At 36.5% G+C, this 16,332-nt stretch overlaps 1 protein-coding gene across 8 annotated transcripts in view; it reads right to left on the reverse strand.

Annotated features, from left to right (window-relative positions):
• ZFHX3 (zinc finger homeobox 3) overlaps positions 1–16,332 on the reverse strand; it is a 618,952-nt gene that overhangs the window by 405,030 nt on the left and 197,590 nt on the right. The window lies entirely within an intron of this gene.

Genomic DNA, 16,332 nt, shown 5'->3' on the forward strand with positions numbered 1-16,332 from the left:
CTACATTGAATCAACTTTCAGAAATGTCATTGTTTTGTGCTAGTTGAAATAATCTGGTTTGAATGCTGAAGCTACCCCAAGATTCATATGAACTTGTCAGTAAGGATCCAATTACTATTTAATCACTAATATACTAATCAATAATATACAATCAATAAGATAAGATAATTGATAATATAATCAACTATTGAGCTTTTATCTAGACCTTTGCGGATCCTAAGTTGGCATCACCTATGAAGAAGTTTTACCAGTTACTGGATTTATGTATGCTATCGCTAATTTATTGGAACAAACTGGGCCACCAATTAAAACCCTATGAGCATGGTGGGCCACTTAATTAATGAATTTACCTTCAGGCACCTTCTCACCACTCTGATATCAACGTGAGAAAACTAATCTTTTCTTCATAGTGGTAACATAAAAAGTTGATGCACAAAACCTATCTTAATGAAGATGACTGTCAAACCTCACAAACATTGACCTGCCAATGCAAGAGAATCCTGTGGCACGGTCTCACAGAAACTCAGGTCTGCATAGCTTTACAGCAGATGCTCCAGCAAAGTATCAGGTAGTTAGTACAGGTCAGTACATTTTTAATGAAATGGGGAGTGGGAATACAATAATCTTGTGACAATGTATGTGCTTCAGCATGGCTCTGAAGTTGCAACACTACATTAACCAAACGATGAGATGTTTGTCAAGTTTTGTATCAAGAAAACTCAGCAAAGGAATTGTCATCCCAGTTTGCCATGTGCTCCTTGGTATTGTATTTTATTTATCATTGACAATGGGCTTATATAAATATTGACCATTGAAAGAACAATATACACTCTGGTTACGCTATCATGTTATCATTACTGAAAAAATTCAGTAGCAGATGTAGGAAGAATGTATCTGTCCTTGCCTTGCACGTACAGAGAAGAGACGGGGACAGAAAGGATGAGAAATAGCAACAGGCAGATAGGTAGCAGCATTTGACGTGGCATATTCTAAGAGCACTGATTACTTGAGGACTGCAGTTAAAATTTGTTGGTACCCTCACTGCAAACCAGTGCAGACCAAAGCTAGTAGTAGTTGCTTACAGAAAGTCCTTTCATCGTGCTCTGCAGGAGATCACTAAATCTCCTAACATAAGAATTGCTGTAGACTGTATTATGACACTATTACGATCTTCAGTTAGAAACAGAGGTATAATTTCTAACTGACCAACATGACAAACCCAGAAACAAGGATGCAGGAAGGATGCAGGACCTTATTTCAAACCAAGAATGTAAATTAGTCCATTAACAGAAGGCAACCTCCCCCCCAACACACACGATTATTTCTACCAAGGTAATTATAACTGGCATTTCAAGTAGCATAGTCATATTTAGTTTCTGGCTTTGAACTTAATAATAATAATAATAATCTGTAAAAAGTAATTGGCTTCTATATGCAGCCAGAGAGCAAAGACAAATCATAGAGTATGTTTGAAACCACAACAGCTGGTTATAGCAGTAACCTAATAAAGAGAATTTTAACTGATTTCCTTTTGTCATTCCAAAGACCAACAGGGGAGATGTCATCAAGCAATGTCAAACATTTTTTAGTCCTTTAGCACCCAAGTGATTACCTTAACAGATCAGTTTACAATGAGCCTGTTGAAGTGAGAAGGCCTGCATCCTAGGACGTTCAGTGGAAAAGGGAAGAACAACATCGTAAAGGGGTTTTGTAAGTCTGTATTAATGAATTCTGAAACTGGAAAACGACACTCCTGTCCTGATAATCTGTAACACTTGGAAGCAGATCTTGTAAACTAATGGGCTTCAGCATCCAGCATCATTTTGAGGTAATTATGTGTAAATGGAAAAGCAGTAGGAAAAACAGAGTCAACCCTGTTTCAGCTACACAGTGCAAGACCAGTGACAGGTGCCTCTCCAATGGCAAAGCTAAAAAGCACTGAGCTACCCAGACCTTGCTTATCAAACCCTCATCTGCAAAATTCTTCTTTAAAAATACTTTAAAATAATTTATAAACATCCAGATCCATACAAATTATAGCAATAAAATAGTACATGCAATTTTTACTTTCAATTCACTATTTCTTCAAGAAACTTTGAGTGGTTTTCCCAGGTAAGAAGCAAAGAACTCTAAAAGGAATAATTTTTTTCTGCCATAACAAAAAAGGGAGCTAACTGCCAGTATTTTCACGTTTAATTTCCCCCAAAGTATCTTTCTAAGGAAGCTATGTAAACTGAGATAAGATGTTGGAACGAGAGACAACATATAATTGGTGGAAGAGAATAAGCGATGTCATGAGAATGACCAAGCAAGATTTTCTGACGTTTCTTTGTCTCGACAAGAGAAGACAAGTAAAGGTGCGCTGTTTCATTGCTGCTAACTGTTGTGTCTACACAGTTGTTTCAGCCTTCGGTCTGTGGACCCACAAGGGAGAACAAACCATTAGTAACAGGAATATGAAAAGCAGTTTAAAAAAAAGCCTCTGGTCAGTGGTCTGAGGTTTGCAATGTGGGGGTTCACACCTCGACTGTAAACTTTCAGAGGATTCACCAACTGGAAAAATTTCCAGCAATAAGCAAAACTGTTTGTTAAGCTCTTGCCATTGCACTACAATATCTCCCATGCTACATTTTTTACCAAATTCCTAGCATTTTAGTGAACTGCCCATGTAAAATTGCACTGCATTGGCTAGAACACACTGTCAGTTCCACAGTCTGAGATCTTAGAAGAATCCTAAAGTACATGGATGGGGGGGAAAGACTTCCCCTTTCAAGCAGCGAACAACGGAATCAGTACTTTTTTTTTTTAATAACTCATCCTGTATATTTTTCAGCAACACTTTTAGAACAAGCAGCTATTTATTACTTCCTAAGTCTTATACTGAGCACTTACTAGGAAGCACAACTACCACCCCACTGTTATTAACATTTCTAAAAATTTGTGATTTTTTTATTTTGTGGATTTCTGTCTGCATTGACCCAATGCTATATCGGCAGAATTTGTCATCTTTACTACCTGTTTTAAAAGACACGAGAAATTAAAGACTCCTAGTTTCTTCAGAGAAAATCAACTGTTATAATGTTATCTTGTACATAATTTTGGACAGAGAAACTCATGTAATAATTTCTGCATCGAGCCCATACTTCTACTTCAGCAATTACGTTACAAGGGAAAGACTTGAAATGAAGGCATTCAGTGACAGGGAATCCACACGATCTTTAGCTAGTCTGTTTTAACAGTTGTCTACACATTCTGCTAAAAAAACCATACAACCTGTATTTATTGATATTATACACAAGGTTTTTTCCATTTTCCTACTGGATATTAGCCTTTTTATAGAACCAAGGATTACAACTGCTCCTTTAACTACAGCATGACACTAGATTCTTCTGTTCACTATTAATCTGTCCTAATCACTCGGTCTTCTTCAGAGGCTTTTTTTTGATGCTTTCCTGATTGTAGTTCAACACCTTGCAATCACAACTTAGGCTTTGTCTTCTATTTTTGTGGTTTGATTTTTTGTTATTGTAGTTGTTTGGGTTGTTGGTTTTTTTTTTTTAGTTGGTTGGTTTGTTTAAAAGGAAGGAGTAACTTCACATTATCCAATGTTAAAATGTACATTAATGATAAAAATGACCTTTAAAATTATTTGGATATTATTTGGTATCAAAATGGACCTGCACCCATTGTTATTTGATATTAATTTTTGGATTATCTGCAAATTTGCACTGCAACTGTTTCATACTTTTGTGCTTAAGGTGTTAACCCTGACTTAATTCCAACCAGGCCATGAATGTGAATTCTGTTGCATCTCTTTTCCCTAGCTAGATGTATTTTCCCAATGACCTGCAAACTTTAGGAACAAAGAATTAGTTTTAAAATTAACACCGCAGAGCTTAGTATTAAAGAAAGTATCCAAACTGGGGAATGATCAAAACGAAAAGGATCACAAGATAAAATTCTGATCCTATCAAAATTAGCTCTATTCATTCCTTTAAGGTCACAGTATCACCCCAGAATTCATTCTTTCCATTTCTTTCAATTTTTATGACATCATCCCTAGAAAAGCCTAAAGGACAGTGCTTCTGACACTGTTAACTTAGGGCTCAATTTGGTCAGGACCAGCCGGCGTGTATTCCAGAGGCAGAAAGGGAAGACAGCCACTCTAAGGCTTTGCTAAAATCTGTTCAGTACCGTGAATGTTAAAGTGATGCTCTATTCTTTAACTATTTCCATTTTTTCCACTCGTATCAACCAAATTGCTTGTCCTGAGCAAAGAGTAATATAAGTCTCATGTGTAAAACTTCAGCTCTTGCTGCCTGCATTAGTCCATTACATTGATTTCTATGTTTTAATGAAAAAATCCCCTCCCTGTGTTCATTTTTGGATTAAAGTTTTGTTCTAACATGAAAAGAGTATTCCTGCGCACCCAATAAGCATGCACAGAGAAAACTGCAAAGGCAAAGCCATAAAATGTTTCTGGTATAGTATGAATTTACAATAGGATCACAAAGAAAATTCGTTTGTAACTGTAATTTAATTGATATTACCTTTTTTTGCTCTCAAAAATAACGTTAATCATCAGTGCTATCCGTGGTCACCAACAAATACTCAAGATACCGAAACAGGTCTTCCACAAATGAGAAATATAGATATGATTTTTATAGGGCTCTCTATATGTATGTATATCAAAAAGCACATCTACCTACAAGTACTCTCTATATGTATAAAAGAACTGCTTCAAAAAAAAAGCACTGTTTTTTCTTTCTGACAAACGGGCATGAAATAACAGGCTGACATCTGCCTCTGCAGGTCATTCCAGTCAGGCTGCTGCATGTCAGAATTCAAACTGCTCCATCCATCAATGGCAGACCAAAAATTAACGTAGCTTGGAAACTCTGCAGCAAGACAGTAACAGCCCAATTTAAAGTCTGACCTTCGGAGAACGGTGGGGTAAGATGGAAAAATTATTTCATGCCCTGTACCAAAGCCAACAACACAGTTCAGAGGGATTTTCAGTTAATTTATATAGAGAGATAGATATGAAATAAAGTTTGCCAGAATACAGACATTAAATTGTTATGTCAGATAAGAGCTGTTATAAAAGCTTTTAATTTATAAGGCAATATCAATTATGTTTACAGAGCTGCAATTTTATGACATTTAGAATTTTCATTTCTCTAAACTGCGGATTAGTACAAAACAAGCAAATAAAAAACAATCCATAGTGTATTCAGGTTATAATCAACACTACTTTCTTAGTGATCGGCTGGGTAAAACCTAGAGTTAATCAACCTGAAAAATTGGATTGAAAGAAGCTGGAGTTCTTGCCAGATATACAACTTCTGGTCAAAGTAAACAAACAACCGTAAGACAACTGTTCACACTTTCTCACACATGATTTTATGAAAGAATTTGCTCAAGTAATTTATTAATCAGAAGCATACACATGAACAACGTACACCAGCAGAAGTAATCTGAGGTGCCTTTAGGCTTCTGGACTCTACACCAGCAGTTAACAGTGATTAATCCATTTGTTAAATCACCTCCTAACACACTTGTTAATTGCTCAATAAGCTAATTTAAGTAGAAGCCTAATAACATATAATTGATATCTTCCATTTGCTGTTGTAAATAGAAATACCGTACAGTTCAAAATTTCAACTAGTACAATAAAATCAAAAATTCACAGTAAAATTCAAATAATTCAATGAAATCACCAGATCACATTTTAAATGTACACCCAAAACTTAAGAAAGTAAAAAAAAATAGAGGTATAAAGGTATCTCCATGTAAAGCAAGTATTGGGTAGTAAGTCTCTATCTTGTCAAAAAGGTCCAGAACAAGGACCAACATCTGGAAGCTGAAGCTAAGCAACTGCAAACAAAAAGGTGTACAATTTAATATTTGACTGAGTAGTAAGGAAATGACAGAATCTTCTTGTCTTGAAATACCCATATGAAGGCAAATTGAAACAGTACAGTATATACTCTGTTTAAACACAAGTTTATAGGCTTAATACAGAATTAAGTAGGCTAATTTTAATAGCATATGTTATACAGGACATAATATGATTTAATACTCCCTTCTGGCCTTAAAATCTATAATCAATGAAATAATCCATTAGTTGCATTTTATAGAGTTTCTTACATGTTTCCGTGAAATATCTGGAGCAGCCCTCTGCCAAGGACAAGTTCGCAGAGCGCTCTTTCTTGGTTTGATGCAGTAGGGAACTGAAACACTTGCACTCTAATTACCACCGAGAGAATATATTAGGTTGCTGAGTGGAACTGTAATGATTTTATGGCCAAATATGCATGCTAGCAAAAGTGTTGTAAGCTATTAAGAACTCTGAAAATTTCAAACAGTTATAGGCCATCTGACCGGGACAAGGAATTATTTTCCGCATTTTATCTTCTACTGCAAATTATTGTGTTTTAAGCATAAAAAACAAACATACAAAAAACACAATAATTGTTGCAATAATTTTAACATTAATTTTAATTACTGGTGACTATTTAGAACTGAAAAACGCTTATTTTAATAAATATCGTGGTTTACACTAGTAGTAACCAATATAGTTCTTTACAGTATCCTAGTATTTTATTCTCCAAATAAAACAATTATTACACACCAGACAAACTGTGCCGTTACCCCATTATTTCCATTAGACTAATGAAAATTATTTACTTTTTGTTTGTTTGTTTTCCACAGAATTAATGCACATGGTACACAGAAACAGGGAGCTGATGAATTATTTTTAACTAGTCCCAGGACCTCACAGTTTACAATCAGTTCACAGCTTTCTTGCCAATGTATTGTACTTCATGAATGCAATTATTTTAAGGAGAAAAAAAGCATTTATCTATTAACACTAATCATTACATTAAGTGAAATTATATGGGATATCCTCCACTTACCTTGAAGTAATCAAAGCTGTAGTCAGTATCCTTATTAAAGGAAACTGTGGAAACTTTAACAAATCTATAACTGAGCACAACTATGCTGAAAAAATAAACTGTTTTACTTTTCTCCATTGAAAAGGGTCAAGTCTGAGAAGAATGTATAATCAAGGTAGTACTAAGAATTTACAAGATTTACTTTATTTACAGATCTGTTTGGATGATAACAAAGTTAATTGGCAAATTAAAACACCAAATTTTATTCTTATTCTCCTGTGCATTTCCGAATGACAGACGACAGGCACTTTGTAAAAAAATTCTCAAATGCTGTGCAATCCTTTAATGGCTGTTAATACCATAGTGCGCAAGACTCCTGAGTGGTTTTGGTACTACTAAAGGAAAGGTTTCTTCTTTTGGAGAGCCCCATTTAAAGTAAGTAACTGAGAGAAGTCACAATGATTTCTAGGACAAGGAAGAGTCGTAAATTTTCTATATTATCAACATTTCTTTGATTCAGGGCAAAACAGGATTTTAACCTATTACACTGATATGGTAGGTGTAACTAAGTGCAACCTTCAGAAAAGTGTTATTTGCAGATACAAAGATGTACTGATTTATTTTCAAGGAGAGCAACACAACCACGGCCCGCAGCCTTCCCCCGTGCAGTCTCTGCATTTCTTCTCAGACCTGCATCCCGCTGCAGGACTGCCACAAGCTGACAGCTCACTGCTGGTCTTTCAGCTGACATACTGTATTAGTAGTTTCTTTTAATTTTCTTTAAATGTAGGCATACTTAAAACACTTCCCTGAGCATCTTGACAACTGCAAGTGCTTCAAATATTTCAAAGGTAAGTTTGATTTTCTTAAATAGCCTCCAGCTATGTCGTCAGCGGACACTCATTTCCCAAATGCTGCTGCTTTGCATTCTCCCTCTTCACCCATTTTTTTCCCTACTTCTCTTGTGTTTCTTGTTCCACAATTCTTTCTCTCTCCCAGCCAAATACCGGTACTGTACCACAAGACTCGTGGTGCCAAAATGAACCACCTCACGTTCTTTCCTTCACCTAACTATCAGTGGCAATTCTATTGTGGTCTTTTTGAAAATTTAGGCTCATCAACAAAAATTACTACCATACATAGGAAGCTAGGTAGTATTTAAAGACTGAAGGTTTAGAAGCTTCTGCCTTTAGGAGCACAAACTAAATTTGAACAACAGATAATGATGCAGAACATGGTATAAGCAGTCTCCAGCTAGGAGGCCTCTGACCAGCTAAAACATTTCTTGTTACTTTCCCCCTTTAAGTAATTCCTTGTCTGTGTGCTACAGCTACAACAAAGGACATGTTTTGTACTGTTCCAAAGTTTATATGCTTACGAACTATGGCTGGGAGACACCAGAAATAAAGACAATTGATAGACAATCTCACCTTTCTCCGTAAGCATCCCCTGTCTACCTTCTGCTATCAAGTGCAATTTGCAAGCTTCTCTTACAGACATTTAAAAACATTTTATTTCTTTATAAAATACCATTTCCTAATGCAACTAACAAATTAATGTATTATAAATATGAGTGCAAATATTTAGAAGTGAACCTAAAATGTGTAAAACACAAAAGGCAGATGCCTAAAAACAACCTCAATTTAAAAGAAAAAACATATGGAAGACACTGCATGGCTGCATAGGGTGTCTCAGCACTTTCACATACACTGACAGCAGAGAACAATTCTGGATGCTGCATTAAAGGATTCATGTTTGGAAATATGTTGTTTGCTCTGAATTATTTCAACTCTCATCCTTTAAATTATTAATGTAATATCAAGGTTCTGTTTTTAAGAGCAAGTCCACTCTCTAGGAACAAAGGAAAAATTAGCCACAGAAGAGAGCAGGGAACAATAAGAAAATTATTAAATAAAACTGTATATACAGTAACCTAAATTTGTATTCATCTTCCCTAGAACGTATGACTACATATGCACTAGCAGTTAGTAGTATTGTCACTAGAAACGCATTTCCCAAATTTTACTTTGATATATACATACACATGCATAGGTGTATCTATATATAATGCACACGAATACACTCACATATATATGGTCTATATGGAAGGGGGAGGGGTCTTTTTTTAAAGTTGAAGTTTAGTAATTGGTTGGCAGGGGAAAATGAAAAGGAAGGAGAAGAGCCTATTTTTTCACTAAATAAAAGATAAGAGATTTCCAACACTGCATTATGGTGAAAAACAGTGACAGCACTTAAGTACTGCACAGATGGAAAGGACAGAAAACGTGTGAAGATATAAAAGAACAGGAGGAGAAAGATACGATAGTTATCTCTGCACAGTTACCCCATTTCTGGGATACTACTGGGATACTAATTAAGATCACAAGCGTCTCGTGTTGGATCAGCAGCAGCAGTTTTGTGTCAAAAGTGAATGGGAGGAACAGAACGATCAGCTCTTGTTTAGAGGAAAACTATCAGAAAGGTAGCAGACTGTGTGAAGTTGCACAATTTGCATTCATGGGTAGAAACACAAAAATTCCATTTCTCATGCAGAAACTTACGCACACCTGTAACCGAGTCCCTTTTTTTCCTCTCTTCCCACCTGTCCCAATCACAAAAGTATTTATATGAGAGAGGGAACAGCCTCCTCTGTTGTCTGGGCAAATTCCTTTAACACAGACACAATAACCCACACAATTTCACTGTAAGTGCTCAGAACATGATTGGATTACTACTTGGAAAATATGAGAAGAACGGGAGGATAAGATCAGGTTAGGACAGCTGAGACCATTCCTGACTAGCACTACAAGAGGAAGCACAATTTTTCTTAGGACCTGCTGATACTGAACTAAAACCAGCTTCCCAATGAAAGGCTGTTGCAGAACCCGCTCCACTCTACCAAATTCTTCCACTGTACTGGGGATGACATTAAAACACTATTGCAGTTCCAACCAAGCATATCTACACGTAGAGGCAAGCAAAGAAAAATGGGAAGTTACATAAATTTACTATGTACAGGCACATCTTTTCAGCCGCTACATTTAGCTATGTGAAATGGCCACATTTGTGCGTGTTTGCATGTCTGTTGTGAACGTGCATGCATTTCTACTGCCATGGAGCAGCCATGCATGATGCATGTGATGTGCAAACTGCATTTACGCAGGTTGAAATATTTCAGTATTTGATGCTTGTTCTTGACAGAGAGCAGTACTTCCATTGAAAGCTCATTTAATAAAAATAATGCAATGCAAATGAACCTGAATCAGAAAAATTAGATTGATGGAAGTAGCTCGGTCGCTGTAATTACACAAGGTGTATTATTTCCTAAATTCTCTTTGCATTAAATATATACCATACATTTATCAAACATAATTAGCAGTTTAGGTGACAAGGATTTGATTTTTCTCCTGCAATAAAAATCCCTCTACATTGGTATGTACATCTAAAATGTATTATGAACATTTTCTTAGTATCGCTGTTTATTTCTCTAAAAAAATCATAGGATCAAAGAATCGGGGGGGGAACACCATTTGGGACTTACAAAGCAGAAGATGAGGAAGATGGCTAGGTCAGCCTTCTGTGGATTTCATAAGCATAAAATAAAATTAAATCAGTCAAAGCTTTTAAGGTTGTTAGTCAAATAAATCATATTTGAAAGCAAAATAATTGATGATACCCCATTACATCTTTATTTCCTTTATAATCAACATTTCATTTTTTAAAATACAGAAATAAATTGATGAAAAACAGCAATAGAAACAGAAGTTAAAAAAAGCTGCTACAAAGTCAAATGTGGTTTATAGGTATTCTAGTGAAAGAAATGGGTTTGGGGAAGACAGACTAAGCATATTCAACAAAAATCTTGTTTTTATGTAGCTCTACCTTTTCTTTGCCTTTTGATAATTTACCTCTGACTAAACCTAATTTAAAGAATAGCCTGGAGAATCTATTTTAAACCACAAAAAAAAAGTAAGGTGATGCTACACTGAGCTGTAGCATAAGACTAATATTAACACACTATTCTCAAGCTTTAACTGATACTCTTCAATCTGACTTCCTGATTGACAGCCTGTCTTACATTTGAATCTCCTGTCTTCAATTTCCATTTCAACTTAATATTATTGCAACATGTTTTCTAAGTGAACCCTGTGTTGTATAATAGACATAGTTCCTTTTTTATTTTTTTTTACCCAAGATTATAACAGCCGGTACTGTGGGTCATATCTTCCAAACTGTTCCAAAGATGAGTTAAATATTTGAGACTTCTTAGACAAGCTGTGCGGGTTTTTAAATCTAGCGAAGATCAAGATCAAAGTTGTGATGACTGAAAATGCCCTGTTCATTGTACAATGTGCAAAAGCAGCCCCTTAGATTGTAGGCACATGGAGAAAGAGGCAAAATACCCAAAATGGGATGCACTCCTATGTATTTCCACAAATAAGATTTACAGTAACATTAAACTACTAAACAACTACACTTTTCAGGACTAATTATCTAATTGTAGCTTATCTCACGCCTTCTGTGGAAGATGCGTGGCAAGCAGTTCTCTGTTGGAGCAGCCAATAAAGCCCGTGTCGCGCAGCTCACATAGACCTTCCCACCGTAACCCTGTCAATTCCTTTCTGCTGCTTCCCCACCAGGTGTATTCAGCAGAACCAAGTGTCAGATCACCGCCACAAAAGCAGCCGTTTTACCTTTACACAGAGAACTACCCACCTCTGTATCAGCGCTTCGATTCCATTTACTCTGCTGTATGCCATGGGGCACTTCAAGCTTTCTGCTTTATACATTCAAATCTTGATATTCCAAGATACCAACCAACAGGGCACGGGGCAGTTTTGCTTATGCTGAATTTCCAGCAAGGTTTCATGAAGTGCTCTTTTTCACAAGGCTCTTTTCACAACTGCGAGACACGGAATACGCGAACTAGAGGAACTGCCTGGCTCCAGCGGAACAGGGCTGGCCGCACCTCTCCCTTCAGGAAGGACTAAGGGTGTCTCCAGCCTCATAGCAGCTAGCCCCGGCTAGCTAATATTTACAGGCTATGATGCAACTTACGGAACAGAGGCACATTAAAACCTATTAAGCGTGTTTAGGAAATTTCATTAACAAACAATTATGAAACACTTCTATTTCTTCCTCACTGAAATTAAATGCGGTGACATCAGCTTCTCTGACCCCCGCACAGCCGAATGAAAACGTTTACAGCACAACTCAGATAAAGAAGTTTTTTCCCCCTCTCTCTGAATGTTTGGGCAGGGGGGGGAGTGGACACATGGGTTTTGTTTGGGTTTTAGGTTTTTTGTTGTGTGCTTTGTTTTGTTTTATAGTTTCACAGATAATAACTATATAAAAATAATGGCAGAAAGCACTTCCAGTTTTTCTCTTAAAATCCCCTAGGATTATATGGGGACCTCAAGTCAAAAACCTTCGCTTTAGAACAATAAATAAATAAACCTGCTAAAGCCTTCCCAAGGCTGGCCAACTGTAGCATAAGTAATGCAAGAGGCTGAGAGATGCCAGATAAATTTGATTACTATAAAAGATGGGAATATGTTTCTTTCCTCAGAGAATTCACAAAAAGGGGTCAAAAACAAAGTAGCACTGAAAGCGAACAACTTCATTTCACCAACAACTCAAGGTGACAATACAATACAATTTTGTGGGAACGTTTTATCACATTGGTGCAGAGACCTCCTAATCTTCTGTTTCTGAAAAAGGAAAATAGGAAAGAGTCCAAGCAAAATGGGACTCTTCTTTCCTTTTGGGAAAAGTTGTCCTGATTAGTATATCAATTTAGTAAAGAGTTCAAAAGCTGTTTTCTTCGTACACCTTCTACCAGCCTAATAGAATCTCAAGCACGTTTCATTAGAAAAAAATATAATCTTACACTTCATGTTATTCTTCCTATTTGTCAGATTACGAAATCATTTGTATTGAACACATTCGGAGAGCATCATTAGGAGAAATGACCTACCATACTTTCCTTGTTAAGGAAAAAAAAGTGTTGAGTCTCTGCTAATTGTTACAGCCCTGGGAAATGATTAGATGCAGAGATGCTCTGAGCACGATTCTCCAGCTAGAAGATAGTCCTGATTTCACGTTGCTACATTTTTCCTCCATAAATAGATGAGCTCTTACCAGTTGCTACCACAATGGCACCAGTATTTTTGCTGACCTCTCTGGAATTACTTTTCCTTCATACAGCCTAGGGTTGACTAACACATCGTGTTGGTGACTCCCAGTCATGCCGTCAGCTAACACACCCTCATCCCTAGCCAATGGTATACTTTCAGCCAACAGCAAAAGGTACTAGAATCTATTAGATTTCACCTAATTTTCATTACTTCAGAGTCAACCAGTTCTTCCTATTTAATATCCCAAATTTTCACTCTTATCAGCATCTCACAGCACTGGGTCTTCAGCCCCATTTCAGTAAATCTACAAGTGATTTTCACAGAAGGCTTACAAATAAGAAGTATAAAAAAAGTTGATCTTTGAGGGAAAAGTAACTTCCATCCAGTCTGATAAATTTCTTTTCAGCACACAAAAACTCTTTACTCACATCACACTTCTTGTACAAACTTCATTTGAATCCAAGCAGAAATTAAGCAGTAGACTACTTCTATCTTTTCATTTTGGTTAAAACAAATGTAAGGATTTCGGTTTTGCCATAGGCAGTTCCGAACCACCTTCTGAGAAGCTCAGCTAAATGACAGTAATACGAAGCAATCTATTTGCTATCACTGAGAATAAAAGTTTTCCCTTATAGACAGTACTTTTTCATGCTAGAAAATTAAAATCACAATTCCTAGTGCTATTAGGTCCTCAGAGATGAGCGTACACAACCAAATTTGGTCAAAACCTGTTCAGGATTGAGTATTAGATGCTTTGCAGTAACTAAGCAGAGCCATTTGTGTCAATTTCAGAAAGAGAAAAAAAAGCCTAATTCTCTCTTTTATTCATGCTATTGCTGCTTACTTTACCACCGTCTCCTGTGTAATTGCCACGTGACTCTTACTTCTCTTTTGCAGTACATACATTTAATGGTGGGCTCTAGAAACTAAGAAAAGTCATAGAATCGTGGAATCATTAAGGTTGTAAAAAACCTCTATGATCACTTAGTCCAACCACCCACCCACCACCAATATTGCCCACTAAATCATGTCCCAAAGTACCACACCTGCCCTTTCTTTATGCACCTCTACGGACAGTGACTCCCCCACTTCCCTGGGCAACCTGTCCCAATGCCTAACCACTCCTTCTGAGAAAAATTTTTTTGTAATATGCTACCTGAAAAAAGGGCAATACTGGCTATCATGAAAACAAACGAATTAGATGCTGGCTTTAAAAGTCATCTATATGCCGTCTTCTTTTAACCTCTTTTTCTTTCTAGCCAGGTTGCTTGCATGAACACAGTAGAGCAGCAAAGCTGTTAGGTACCACATGTTTTTAGAGAACAGAAACACAATGTAGAAATATGAATTTTAAGATAAATAACAAAGCAAGATTTGTGAAAGTGCATCAATTTCTTCAGATACTATTTTCTCCTTTCTAAGAAACTTAAATTACTTTGGTTTCATTGTTAATTGTTTTCAGTATTAATGGCAAAAATCCTGACCAGTAGCAATTCACAAACACAACAAAATTATATGGTAAGAGGGCTAGAGACACACATATGCGAATACTCAGTGGAGAAAGGGTACTGTAACCTGCTTCCTTTGCTTAAGAGATCACAATTGGAATGTCTGTAAGGCTAAGGCACAAGAGTCTTCTAGAGTTAATAATCTTTGTACTTCAGTGCCATAATTAGTTGATTTTTTTTTTTTACACCAAGGGGTTATTGAAAAAACAGATGAAACCTGCAGAAGGATGCTCCTGCACAGAACAGTGACTGATGGGCAGCTCTTTGACTGACTAGATGAACAAAGGGCTCCTGTGGATTTTAATAACACTGATCCACTTATGAATCATAAATGATACAGAAACCCTTTTGCATCTTTGAGATTTTCAAAGATTTCAGAGAGGGAGAGTGTTCCCATCCAGCAAAACAACATTCATCATTAGGGTGTTGTTTTTTGGGTTTTGTTTTTTTGTTTGTTTTGTCTTTAAGAATACAACTGCACTTGGTGTTTGACATGGATGTACTCTCACAGCCAAATTTTTAGATTTTTTTGCCATAGCTAAGCTATGTGAAAGTGGGAAGCATAGCAGGTTTTCACAACTATCTGAAATATTTCATAGGAAAACTGAAAACAGACCCAACAGTAAGGCAGCATCCAGATGACCAGTAAGACCACTAATGAAGAGACCGTGAAACTGATTGATATTAGACTGTCATTTCTCCTGGTTTTAAAGAATTTTAATGGATTCTTTTTAATTTAGATAAAAATAGTTCATATAGTTTCTGCTTTAACCACAAGCCTATAATGAACTGTAAATAGATGTACCTAGAAGGTAAGATTAACATATATTTTTAAAAAAGCAGAAGCTAATGTTTTCAGAAAAAAAGCCTAAGCAGGATTTGATTTTTTGGCTCCAGGACGTCACGAGAAAACATTTCTCCAAGCAAAGTAACTTCCAGCTTTCTCTTTCTGAACACACCAAACACTTTTATCGGAACAACACCTTCTTATCAAGGCACAGTTCTTGCACTGAGTTCTAAAACTATGTACACGTAACTGTATGTTTTATATGTATGTAGTTTCCTACGCACATATTCCTTAGATAAACTTTCATAATTACACCTTCAGAATAACACAGACTCAAATGTTAGGAAATGTAGTCAAACTCAAAGGCTTGGAAATACAAATACAAAACTTACTAGGACAATGTTACTTTGGATGCTTGTAAGTTTTAAATTAAATCTCATTTTCTTACAGGAGATATAAGTCAATAAATACAGGAGAAAAGTTAGGGTGACTTAGAAGGAAAACAGAAAAAGAAGGTTCTGTCTCTGACACTGCCCAAGGAATCTTACTCTGCGTCTATTATGCAAATGCATGGCACACAAAACTAGGACTCCTGACTAACAATACCAGTCTCACCTCCCCTCTAGTTCTTAAATCCACTGTCCCCCTCAAACACAACTCCACTGGACTTTTGATCTCAAATCCCGTCATGTAGCTTTTAGAATTTCCACTTTATGAAAGTTGACATTTTCACCACCACCATATCAATATGTAATACTGTAAAGTAACGTTCTTCAGGCTCAGACAGAACCGTACAAAAACCTAGCGAACTTCCTGAGGATATTTAGTGATGCAGCATCATTTCTAACAATTTCTTGTTTCTGTTAAAGACGTACTTTCAAATGCAAGCATGAGAGTTTTTTTAAAAATTAAAAGTTGGCACATCTGAGATAGTATTAGAACAAATAACCTCTCACAGCAGTGACTGCATAGACCGCAAAGGCTGTACTCGTTCTGTGCAT

The sequence above is a fragment of the Anser brachyrhynchus genome, assembly GCF_964034855.1.
Source record: "Anser brachyrhynchus genome assembly, chromosome: 12".
Taxonomy (NCBI): domain Eukaryota; kingdom Metazoa; phylum Chordata; class Aves; order Anseriformes; family Anatidae; genus Anser; species Anser brachyrhynchus.